This window comes from Vidua chalybeata, chromosome 1 (genome assembly GCF_026979565.1).
Source record: "Vidua chalybeata isolate OUT-0048 chromosome 1, bVidCha1 merged haplotype, whole genome shotgun sequence".
Taxonomy (NCBI): domain Eukaryota; kingdom Metazoa; phylum Chordata; class Aves; order Passeriformes; family Viduidae; genus Vidua; species Vidua chalybeata.
This window is the reverse complement of record NC_071530.1, coordinates 150407726-150420675: the sequence shown is the minus strand read 5'-3', so window position 1 is coordinate 150420675 and position 12950 is coordinate 150407726. Positions and strand designations below refer to the sequence as shown.

Genomic DNA, 12950 nt, shown 5'->3' with positions numbered 1-12950 from the left:
CCCCAACCAGCATCTTGAAGGATGGTTTTTCTCTTGGTGCATCTGGTGGGGGTGTAGGGAATGTTTTTGGTTGTTTAAGTGAGGGAACATTCTGGTGAGTTCTGCCATAGGGAGGGGAACAGGGGCTTGACCTGCAATATCATCCAGGGTGGAACTTTATTTTTTGCCCTTGCTTATTTTTTTTTTACTGCTTTTTGCATGGATGGGCTGGAGGTCAATGAGTCAATGGATGATGTATGCTTGGAACAGTAGGCTAAGTTTGGATAGCTAATTATGAAATTAAATTCTTCTAGTACCCAGGACCCATTCGTGCTGCTCTAATTGGGTGATGATCTGACTCCTGGGTGATGCTCCAGCTCTGGTTCTTCTGTCCCAGAGAGGTCACAGCCTATGAAACTGTCTCAGTTGCTCTAGATGGAGCCTGAGCACATTGGAATAAAGCTTCCCCCCTCCCAGGAAAGCATGCCAGGCTCATGGTGGCACATTTGATGTGTGTGTGGGACATTGAGCATCCGACCTCTGCTGCTCATCTGCAGAAATATTTTGTCAGGATTTCTCCCCCTCCCATATTTGTTGAACAGTGTGTGAAATTCAGCACATTTGATGGAATGATAAGATTTACCTCTGAAATGGAGCTTTTGTGTAGGAACAAACCTTTGTGGGGATAGTTGGAAGGAAAGCTCGTAATACCACCAAAGTCTTTAAAAACTACGAGCCTGAGCCTGCTGTCCTCTCTTCACCTCAATTTCTCAGGTGTGACAAGCTTGAAAGCCTGAAACCAGTCTCTGACTGCACACTAGACATGACACAGTGAGTATATTTTTGGAAAATGAAGAACAATTGGTGCGTTACTGAAGGAAAAATACAAGTGATGCTACTTCACTGAAGGAAATCCCACTGCTTTTTTTTTTTTTTTTTTTTTTTTTTCCCTGGAAGCTACAGAATTTACTACACTGTTTATGTGCTGAAAGAAAATGGTGATAAATTAGTCCCTGTAGCCAATCCTACTTGTACCACAGGAATAGTTGTATTTATGGAAGTGGTCAAACATGCAGCAGTGTCCAGAGATGTATGGCAGTGTTTACCCCAGACCACAGCACGGTGTGATTTATCACAGGGCACAGAGCAGGCCGTAATGTGTGTCCTAATTAACGTAATGTACCTTGTAATAGCTGTGAAATAAATTCTGCACCAAAGCTTTCGGCCCAAAAACACAGGATGTAATGCAGATTCCATGAAGATAAAAGGGGGGAAAAAAAATTACCTAATGCTGTAAAGGCCTTTGGGTGAAGTCTGAAGTAAATCTGTACATAATCATAGAATCACAGAATGGTTTGGGTTTTGAAAGGGACTTTAAGGATCATCCAGTTCCCACCCCCTGCCTTGGGCAGGATCACCTTCCAATGGACCAGGTTGCTTCAAGCCCCATCCAACCTGGCCTTGAACATTCCCTGATTGGATGGGGCTTGGAGCAATATTTAGGTGTCAAGTTTGTGGGCAAAATGTGTGTTAACCTTGTTATTAAATGTGTGTTAACAGAAAAATGTGTTAACCTTGCATTACTCAGCCTTTTCCTTCCATGGCACAGAGCTGTCCCATGGGCTTATTCTCCCTCTGTCAACCCAAGCAGGACTGGGAAGTGTTTATTGATTAATGAATTAATCAGCCCCACATCTTTGCTTGCACCCTCCTGATGTGGCTCTTTTTAGCACTTGGTAGTTTTAGAGAGAGAGGGTGACTGATGATCGTGTTTTGAAGCTCTGTGAGTGTCTTCCAGTTCCTTATCTCTCTTGCAGATGGTATTTAAGTGTGCTGCAAAACATAATTCTCATGTGGGAGTGGATCTCCACATGGACTTGTAAGATTTCTTCTGGTGTATTGCTGAATGATGCAACCAAAATTGGCTTTTTTTTCCTTTTTTTTTTTTTTTTTTAATCAATTCATGGGGAAGGAAAATGGCTCCCTAAGGGCTTTTGCTGTGAAGTGCTGTCAAGAAGGACTAAGATGAGACCTTTGAGCTTTGCTTCTCAGATGACATGCCCTCCAAGAGTTTGGGAAAACAGAGTTTCTTAGTTGATGTAGGATGAAATTTCCTTCAGTACTTGATATCTCTCTATCTAGTGTAAAGGCTTTTTTTCTTATTTTTATTTTTATAAAGAACCTTCATTATTCAGATCTTTACTAGGACAGATTTTTATTTTTGGGGCTGGTGCTGTAGTTTCTTTTTTTTTTTCCCTGTTCTCTTTCTGTTCTCCCTTTATCTGTTTTTTTCTCTGTAGATTATGAGTATTTGATTGGGAGTGGAAGAGTCAAACCAACACAAATTTATTTGGTCTGTCAAATTTCCTCTTTGTAATACTCTTCTCTGTGTAAAAGATGACACAAAATCAATCTCCTGGTTGGCGTCGTCATTCCTCTTCAGGCAGCTTTTGCTCTGTGATCGTTATTTTTTGTTTGGCTGCATTTTATTCTTTAATGTGTTTTCAAATACATCATCAGATAACAATTGCTGAGATCCTCCTTCCCTTTGAAGGTCTGAGTGCAGATGTGAACTCGTGTGGCCTTTTCCTAACCTTCTGTGATCATGTCATGCTGTTTTGTTTCAGAAGGGATACCAGGGGAAGGAATTGAGTGCCAGTCAAGAATGAAGAATGAGGATATTATATTGTGGAATGGGATGTGGCTTCTGTGATCTTTTTCAAACAATACATTTGTGGAAGTTTCTTCCAAATATTTTTTTTTTTGTGCTCCGGTTCTCTCAACTTTTCTTCCCCATCATGCTGCCCTTCTGTCACTTTTTCAGGTTCTCCATCATTTTTGTGGGTGACTGTGAAAGCAGCTGCCTGGTTTTAAGTAAAATGAACCAAAATATGGATTTTTAAAACTACTGTTCCTGTGGTGATTTTTTTTTTCTAAATACTTTAATTCAGTACAAGTTTTTTCATACTATATTTTTTTTGTTTCAATAGACTTTTTTTATAACCTTTATATGCATAGAATTCTGGATTCAGAGGGAAAAAAAATACAAATATATGGACATAGTTGAACTTCTCATCTGAATTGAATGCACTTTTAATATTTTTCATAGTCAAAACTTTTCAGGGCTTTCTCTTTCCTCCCGCCCACACAATAAAGGTGATTTATGAGTTCCATGATCTGAGGAACTGTAAAGACTGGGGAAAGTTATTTGTGTTGAGAGAGTATTGAGGAGTCAACTGATGGCAGAGAGGGATGGCCAGGAGGACTCAGGGCCAAGGTGAGCCCCAACAGTGAAATTTTACATCCAAATTTACTGCAGGATGTAAATATAAATCTGCATGTGATTCTCTTTGACTCTGAGTTCGTCCTGTCTTAGGGGAGAATGTCAGGGGGTTCCTTCCTACCCCATGAAGTGGATCTGCACAGATTTACCCTGTGTTCAGTAGGAAATTGCAGGTCTCCAGAACACCTCTGATGGCAGCTGTGAAATTACCCTTGCAGGTCTGCCATTAAGCTGCTGAAGAGATTTATTTCTTGATCAGCTGTTCTCAGATTGGAATTTTCATTTCTCTAAGTAGGATTGGAAGCTGGGCAGAAAATTTGGCTTTTGGGCTGATGAGGCAACAGTCAGAAAATTATGAACAAAAAAAGGATATGTTTTCTTCCAAGAGTTTTGCAGTCAAATTATATTAATGCTGTCTTCAGTTGTGTCCCATTGATCTTTTTGGTGAAAGCTGGTTGCATTTGAATTTATGTGTCTAAACAGTTTCTTATGATGGTTTGTTGGGTTTTTGTTTTGTTTCTCCCTAACACAAAAGGGTGACAGCAGTTTCTCTAAAAAGACAAGCTAAAATCTTGTAAGTTACCATTTTTTCAAGATGCCTCAGCTCCTGAGGAGACAAACTGCTCTCCTAAAGGTGTTACAACTCACTTCTGAAACCTCAAGATATTCTTAAGAGGCCTCCCTTCTCCAGCAGTGATTAATTGCTGCTCCTGTAACCCAGTGGATGGAGTGGCCTGGTATAAATCCAGACACGTGGAGACCTTTGCTCATCTTTAATCATCTGCTATCCAGTGCCACAGTGGAATAAATTATTATTGTTGTTATAAAAGCTGCAATTTATCTTCGATCAGGCCTCATGGCTAAATTTTTTATTTTTATTTTGTCTTCCTTGAGACTTAGTAGATTTTTAAAAGCTTTACTTTTTTTTTTTTTTTTTTTTCAATGTCTACCAATAGAAATTAAACTAAGAGCATTTCAGTGTCTACCAATATAAATGAAATTAAGAGTATTTGCAGAGGTACTGTAGCCACACAGTTACTGCTCATCACCATCTGATTGCAGTGATTTCTCTTCAAACTGACCCAGAATAACTCTGGGTGTGTTTCCTTCTGCTCTTGAATATTTGATTCCCAGGCACACAGTCCTCCTTTCCCTTCCTCATATCACTTCACTTGATGCATTGGCAGGAGCTGGGTAGAACAAACAGGTATTTTGTCCTCATGAGATATTTGGCAGGTCTTTATTGGCTTTCTCAGCGCCGTTCTCCTGATGTGAGCCGAGGATCAGAAGCCGGGTTTATTTTAGGCAACTTATAAGACAAAATATAAGCTGCTTCAGCTCCTTTTCTTCCTCTGTGTAGGCACAGGCTACACTGTGGGAGCCACTGGAATTATATCTCTTAACAATACAGCCTTTCATCTTTCTCAGACTGCAGTACATATATATAATCCGACTGGTTGGTTTATTACGTTTTTATTGCTGTCAAATTTTTCCGAGGATTAGACTGGGAGGAAAAACGCCTTCAGAGCAAGATCTCTGAAGGTGTGAAATGGCCTCTGAGGAGGGGCACTGGGAGCATCACGGCTTGAGTTATTGCAAGGCAGGCAGTCCAGAGCATGGGAAAATCCCCCCTGGAGGTGATGATGCCTGGGTGACCTGGCTGGGATGGATTAGCCCATTCTGGGGGTCACCTCTCCACAGGGTAGGTGTGTCCTGCTGGGAGCAGAGTCAGCTGTTCCCAATGAGTCTGTGGGATTTAAAACATCTCGGAGATGCATTTCCAATGAAACAGCCAAAGTTTCTGTGTGTTACTGGACTGCAGACTGTGCTTCTTCGTACTGATGGCTTCTGAATGGTTAATTCCAGATACTCTCTCACTTGTTTAAAAGCTTTAATTGCCCTCCCCTTTACTGGGGCCTTTCAGTACCCAAAGGGAACTTATAAAAAGGGGAGGACAGGTTTTCTGTGGGCTGCATATTGTTAGGAGAAGTATATTGTTAAGAGAAGGGGTAGTGGATTTAAATTCAAGGGAGGTAGATTTAGACTAGAGATTAAGAAGAAATCTTTTATGCTGAGGCTGGTGAGGCCCTGGCACAGTTGCCCAGAGAAGCTGTGGCCTCCCTATCCCAGGAAACTCTCAAGGTGAGATTGGACAGGGCTCTGAGCAAACTGGTCTGGTTGAGGATGTCCCTGCTCAATGCAGGGGATTGAAACTAGGTGACCTTTAAAGGATCTTTCCAGCCCAACCTATTCTGTGATTCTGTGATTTCATTTTTAGGTCTGAATAGGACTTCTGAAGAAATACAAAGGGTTGAGCAGGTGGTGGTCTTATGGCTGAAATAAAAATGAAAGGACCAAATGCTGATTGGTGCAATAGAGCTCTTGAAATCAAGAGCTGATGGTTATTTTTCACATTTTGAAAGCTTTCTTGATGGACCTGCTATCTTTATCTCCATTTTTCCCTAATTTTTTTTTTCTTTTTTGGTAATCTGTGCAGACACACTCCCTTTCTGCTTACCAAAGCCGCTGTCCTACAGAGATTGACTTTCTTTTCCCATTTGGAGGAAAGAATGTCTTTTCATAGGCAGTGGGAATGTGGGGAGGAACTGCTGCAGCAGAAAACTTGTCTCTATAAATGGTAAGGGCAAATTCAGCATTTTGGAAAGAAATAATGATTTTAATGTACATCTTGGTGGAGGCTTGAGCTTCATTTGCATGGCTGTACGAATGCAAGCAAGAAATCAAGTTATTTCTAAAGAACTCCACACCCCAACTTTGCTTTTTCCCCTAGCAAAGCTAGATATATTGTGCAGTGTGCAAGACCTCTTTTTCCTTCCACCAGGGAAATTTCTGTTCTTTTACATTCCTCCATTTTACCACAGAGGGCTTCCTTTGAATCACCCAAGACCTGATTAATTCCTTATGCCATATAGATGTGAATCCTGGCTGGATCAGCTCGTCCTTGTATTTTAAGCTAATAATTTGAGCTCCATGCAGTTCATCTTGTGGGGTTCTTCCAGAGAAGAACCTTGCCACATAAAGAAATTCCTTTTGCTTTTTGTGATTACTAAAAGATCCGAGGCACCATTTGCAAAAGTATGTCCTGAATGCTTTTAAGAAACCTATTTTCAAAAAAAAAAAAAAAAAAAAAAGTTTTCCAGCTCTCTGTATTATTTGATCTGTTATCTGTTACCTTCACTGTAGAAAGTGCCTTGCTGCATTTCAGTGATAACCTTATTGCTGTGTATCTGAGGCAGTGTTTACGTTTCTGTAGTGCCTTTCATTGTGGCATCTCCAGCAGCTTTGCAAGTGTGCTGGAAAGTAGGTCAGTGTTATTCTGGTTTATAAAATAGAGGCTGAGACTTTAGGTTTCTCTGTAACCAATTTTTTTTTGTTGCTCGCAAGTGGTTCTGTCTGTGGAGAAGTTGCTGACTTTTCCTCTTCACTTTGCAGTTCTGAACCTCCCCCTCCTTTCCCTGTACAGCTACAAAACCACTTCTGGGATGTTGAGAGAGATCTGCCAGCGTTGCTCATCCCAAACTTCCATGTTGAGTTTTCCTTCTGCCCATAGAATGGTTTGAGTTGGAAAAGACCTTAAAGTTCATTTCATTCCAACCCCTTACCATGGGCAGGGACACCTTCCACTAGACCAAGTTGCTCCAAGCCCCATCCAACCTGGCCTTGAACAAATCCAGGCATGGAGCAGCCACAAATTCTCTGGCAACCCTTCCAGTGTCTCACCACTCTCATTTTTGTCCTTTCCAAAAATCCCTTCATCTCAGTCTCCAGGAATGCTCAGAACTGTGCACAGTAGGAAGATGAATGTGAAAATTTATCTCCACTGCAGTAATTCAACTTGACCTTATCTTGTGTTTTAGTTTAGCATTTTACAATTATTTTTATTTTACAATACCATTATTATTAGTTTAGGGTTTTGCAATTATTTTTTTGAGTTCTTAGAGTTTCCCAGGAGAGGCTGATCCAAGGATGGGAGGCAAAGAACCAGTGCTACAGGAGGGCTTGCATCACTCCCTGCTCTTATTGAATTCATTGCCTTTAACAAAGTGTTCCAAAAATAATTTTGGAGGGTTTACCTAGAAGCTTTCTGCTTCCCTCACATTCACACCTTGAAGTGCTCTCGTCACAGAGTCATGGAATTGTTTGGGTTGGAAGAGACCTTCAAGGTCTTGTCATTCCAAACCCCCTGCCATGGTCAGGGACACCTTCCATCAGACCAGTTCATCCTTTGAGTTGTCTGCTGCTAAATTCAGGTGTTCCCCTATGTCTCTATACCTGAAGTAAACCAGTAATTGCCTTTCCTTGGAGATCACAAGTGAAATATTGGAAAATAGCATTCATGTGGCAGATACCATCCCAGAAGGATCTGTGTTCTTAAATTTCTCTTGGATCCATGCAGCTTCTGTGATCCCTGAATGTTTTTTAATCCTAATGGAAGTGTGTAGGGGGGCTTTGGTTTACTGAAAGACGAGGTCTGTGGTGCACTCTGCACTGGTCTCTGGGATGAGCAACTGGAAAACGGCACTTTGGTGTATTTGGCATTTTGGTTAAGCAAAATACGTGGTGCTTTGAGGAGTAGTTTTGAGTGGTCCTCAACTAGGCAGACAGAAAGGCTTCCAAGCAATTTGTAGCAGTTTAGGTCGATTTTTGTAGAAGATTTGGGTCATTGTAGCCCATTTTAAGCTCCTTTTATGACATATTGCAGACAGTTGATGGTTTTCTCTAAGAGCCATCCACAAGATCATCTACTTCTGTGGCTCTTCTCTCTTTCTGTCCTTTTCCCACCTACTAAATGCTACAAACCACCCAGTTACCCTGGAAAAGGAATGCCAAGAACATTTCTAAGGGTCCCATGGTTTTGTGATAACAGAGATTTTGTTAGATGAAAGTGTTAAGGTCAATTTAGAATAATGGATCGTGCAATCAGCCCACCCGTCTTACACTGTCTGTGAAGTGTCTGACTCCAAATCGGCAGCCAGAGAGGATTTATACCTTTGGATACCACCGCTCTTCTCTGATTGAACTTGGTATATGATCTAGAGGAGCTATGTGGATGTCCCTTGGAGTCCATGGTGTCTTTAAAATGTCATGTTTTAGATTGTTTGGCAAAAAAAAACCTCAGGGTTGTGATGTCCTCAGTAAAAGGCGAAATCCTCCATAGGGTACAGGCTGGAAAATGCTGAGCAGAAGGAATTGGAAATGAAGGGGAAAGCATCGAGTGCTCTCAGTAAATTTTGGTGTAGGCCCCTGTTGCCTGTAAATAACTCTGTGCCACTGCTTGCAGCAAGCTTGGGAAGTTGGGCTCTGAGTGCCTTCCTGAGAAGCAATCTGCCTTGTTTTCCAGCCAAAAGATATCAGCATCTAATCCATTTTTGGTCCATTTCTGCTGCTTCTAGAAGCAGTGATGATGCGTTGATTCCCACAGCTTGTATTTACTGTGGATTCCAAAGGTGTGACATTTTCTGATGCATCAAAATGTCCCTGTTAAGTATTAAAATGTGCTTTGTTTGGATGTGTGCATTAAAGTTGGTCTTCTCCCCTTTTACCTCAATATCAAAAAGCTTCAGAGAGTTACAGAGCTGTAAAAAGCTACAACTCTGCTCATGAATTAAATTGGCAAATAACTAAATCTGGAGAAGTTAGCTTTTCTCTGCCACAGAGTTGTACTTGCTTTTGGAGTGGGACCTGCCAGCAGTGTAAGTTGTTTCCAGTTATTCCTAACCTGTTTTGAGAATTAATGCATGAAAATAGAAAATAGAAGCATCTGACTCCTTTGAGGTGAGTACTACCCACAGTCCTGTCCTTCCATGGTGTGGAGTTACAGTTTTGGATGGGAAAAGTTGTCCAGAGTGGTAGATCTCAGCAACAAGTCTAGAAAGGATATTTAATGAAGGTAATATTGTATGTGTGAAGGTCAGCAGTGCTGCACTGAAAAGAATTCAGATCATGCTGTTTCGAAGGGCTGCAAGAGATGTTGCAAACTAAAGTTAAGATTTATTCCTCTGAAAATAATTATAATCCTTGCAGGCAAGAGAAGGTGCCTGCAGAGAGCTTTGTCCATGGCAAATGTGCAGTTTAAAAGACTCTGCACTCATCTGAAATAACATCATTCCATGCCAAAAAGCTACTGCTCTTAGATAGTTCAAAAGTTGATTTTATTTTAACCTCTTTTTTTAATCAATTAGCAGAATAAAAATGTCACTGCTATGGATGGGCTGTAGAAAGTTAATGTTACTTTTTTGACAGGATGCTCTTGTAGGAGAACACAGCTAAGGAACACAGCTATGGATGCTGAGCTGCCTGTTGGAAATAGCACAATTCAGCCTTTGATTATTATTTTTCACCATATTACGTCATTTCTCCGCAAAATTCAATTTCTCTGTCCTTTGTGTGCTGCAGATTGTCACTGGATTTAAATAGCATCCACTTTGTGTTTGGGGGAAGGGGGAGGTTGAGAGAGTCCCTTTGAGTTGTTTCTTTTTTTTAGAGCAGGAATGTCTGTCAGAAGGGAGGTGAGTTTGGTGGCTGACTATAATGTATTTTAATTGTAATATATTTATTTTTAAATTCGTAAGACAAAAGGCTTGCTCCTCCAGTTAAACACATGGGGTTTTGGCAGCACAGCCACCTTGGTGTGACAGAATGCAAATAAACCTCCAGGGCAGGTAGTGAGGCTTTACTGCAAACAGATGCTGCTCTCAGCTCCCCAGAATGTTCTCATCCTACAAAAAATCGTGGAATCACAGAACGGTTTGAGTTGGATGGAATCTTAAACACCATCCAGTTCTAACCCCCTGCCATGGGCAGGGACACCTTCCAGTGGACCAGGCTGTTCAAAGCTCCATCCAACCTGGCCTTGGACACTTCCAGGGATGGGGCAGCCACAGCTTCTCTGGGAATCCTGTGCCAGGGTCTCACCACTCTCATAAAGAAATACACTATTTCTTTCTAATATCCAATCTAAATCTCCCCTCTGTCTGTTTGAAGCCATTCCCCTGTGTCCTGTCACTCCACCCTTTGTCTAAGTCCCTCTCCAGCTCTCTTGGAGCTGCTTTAGGCACTGGAAGGATCTCTAAGATCTCTCCAGAGCTTTCCCTTCTCCAGGCTGAACACCCCCAGCTATGCCAGCCTGGCTCCAGAGCAGGAGGACCCCAGCTCTTGGAGCATCTCTGTGCCTTCCTGTGGATTGAAATTTCACTTGTACTGAAAATGTGATCCTGGGTCTGTGGGTGTTCTTGTGTTTATGGGGAAGATTTTGTTTCCCACCTGGAAATGAGATGATTTCTGCTGAGGAAATCAAATTGATAATGGATGAGCTTTGGGAGAAGCAGCTCTTCAGCCCTTCACCTGCTATTCCACCATTCCACCATTCCACCACCCCTTTGCCTTGTCTCTTTTTTTTTTTTTTTTTTTTTTTTTTTTTAATATCTACAAGTAGATAAATATAAAAATGGGAAATAAGTAAAACAATAAGTTTACTGGAACATAGCCAGCTGTTCTCCACAGCAGAAATGATTAAAGTGCATCTAGCTCTTAGCCCCTCTATGGTCTGGGAAGTGATTCCTTTTATTTCAAAGCAGATAGCCTAAATAAGGTGCTTGACTCCATCAAAGGTTGCAACCAGTGGAATCAAGCAAGGAAAGCATGATTTAAACTACCTGATACTATTCACCTTCTGCTCTTGTAGTCGTAGACTCATGTATTTTTATTTTTTGTGCTGGACGGTGCACGTGAGGGGTTATTCTGTGAAATAGTTCCATGGTAGCAGGATAAAAATGTCTACAAAAGGAATGTGCTAATGCTGTTTCCATGTGGGATGTTTTTATGGTTATCCCACCCCCACCAGCACACACACATGCAGAGCCCCAGTGAACAGCCAAAACAAATGGTTTTCAGCTTAAAAGTCAATGCAGCATTTATAAACTCTTTAGGGAATAAGGAATTTGATGTTCTGGTTTTGGGTATTCCTATTGCATCAGTATCCTTGTTACCCCAGAGATAAAATCCAAGTGGGATTCAGCTTGAGGAAGAAAAATAGAAAACGAGTTTTCAGTTTGTGTTTTTTAGGTGGTGTAACTGGTGCCTTGGTGGGAAAAGGATCACAACTCCAGGGCACCCATTGCAAGTCAAAATATTCCTGATGCCAGGGAATGTCCCATTCTTTTTGATGCCCATGAGTAAACGTGGCTCTTGAAATACTTCACAAATCCTTCTGCATCAAAGTAGATCTTCCCCCTCTGGGTCCTCGTTCATGGAGGAGTATCCCTTAGGTGGTTTTAGGTATCTTTTTTACCTCACTCATCTGCCCTCCAGGCTGCAGCTGATCTGGAATGTGCAAACTGCTCTTCAGCTGCGAGGGCACCACATGAGTCTCATGTTTACAGCCAGGCCCTTGTCCTTGACCAGCTGGAGAAGGTTCACGGTCTGCCCCATCCATGGGAACCCACTTCAGCTCCCAGCCATGACCTCTCCATAACACTACTGGCCCAAAAAGACAAGAATTAGGATTGAGGCCAAGTGTGTGTCCTCTGATTGCCATGACTTTCCAGCTGGGTGGTGCTTGTGGACATCAGCTTTTCTCTTGGGGAGCTTCCAGCTTGGTTTCTGCTGCTTGTGGGCAGTTTGGTAGGCATCAGCTGTGATGGTACCACTGCTGTTCTCACCTGCTGGAGCTGTTGAATGGCCCTTGGGCTAAATCATGTCCAGGGAAAAGTGCCTTGAGATGGAATCATAGAATGGAATCATTAAGGTTGGAAAAGACCTTTAAGATTGTCGAAGTCCAACCTTTGAACAAACACCACCACGCCCCCTAAACCGTGTGGTAAAGTGGCACACCTGCTCATTTTTTGAACACTTCCAGGTATGATGACTCTGCTGCTTCTCTGTTCCAATGCTTTACCACTCTTTCCATGAGGAAATTTTCCTTATATCCAACCTGAACCTCCTCTGGCACGATTTAAGGCCAGTACCCCTTGTCCTGTCACCAGAAGTCTGGGAAAAGAGGCTGACCCCCACAGCCTCCTTTCAGGTAGTTGTAGAAAGCAATAAAGTCTCCCCTGAGCCTTCTTTCCAATTTAGACACCAGCAAGACGATGGTGATTGCTGGAGGACAACATTGTGAGCTCATAAGACTCTATTGTTCAAGTCAAAGTAGGGAGAAGTAGTGTGTATGATTGGCTGGGTATACTTTATTAATTTATGGTTTGTTTATTGTTTTCCTGACTGTGAATTGGCAGGATTTTTCTTTAAGTCCTTTTTGAACTTGGTTATCCTCAATTGCTTCCTCTAAAAATTTCTCTGAGCTCATATCATGATCCATTATTTGTGAGCGCCTCACTGCCGGTAGCAGATATCTGAAAATGGAAACATTTTGCCTGGAAATGAGAGTGATGCTGCATGCTCATGTTGCCTGGCTGGACAGACAGGAATTGCAGTTCTAGGTTGCTCTTGACCTTGTGGTAGGATGTGGTTTGCTGTTTACTGAACCTCGTGCTGCTATGCGTGATTCCACTACTAAATGAATTTAGGGTGTTGCAGGAGGCAGGGTGGCAGGAAGGTTTCCAGAGTGAGGCAGCAGCCTTTGGGGATATTTGCTCAGAAATTTTGTCCTTGCCTTGCTTTTGTTGTTGGCTTGTTTGGTGTGTGCTTTTATTTCACTCAGGGTTCATTG

General features: G+C 41.9%; 1 protein-coding gene across 16 annotated transcripts in view; it reads left to right on the top strand.

Annotated features, from left to right (window-relative positions):
* Nucleotides 1–12950, top strand: part of TSNARE1 (t-SNARE domain containing 1) — a 456023-nt gene that overhangs the window by 57626 nt on the left and 385447 nt on the right. Inside the window, exon 2 of one of the 16 annotated variants that reach the window (XM_053939906.1) lies at nucleotides 754–810. The exons of the other annotated variants lie outside the window; for them this stretch is intronic. The gene's annotated coding sequence lies outside the window, so the exon portion shown is untranslated. The remainder of the gene's footprint in view (nucleotides 1–753; nucleotides 811–12950) is intronic. 16 annotated transcript variants of the gene reach the window in all.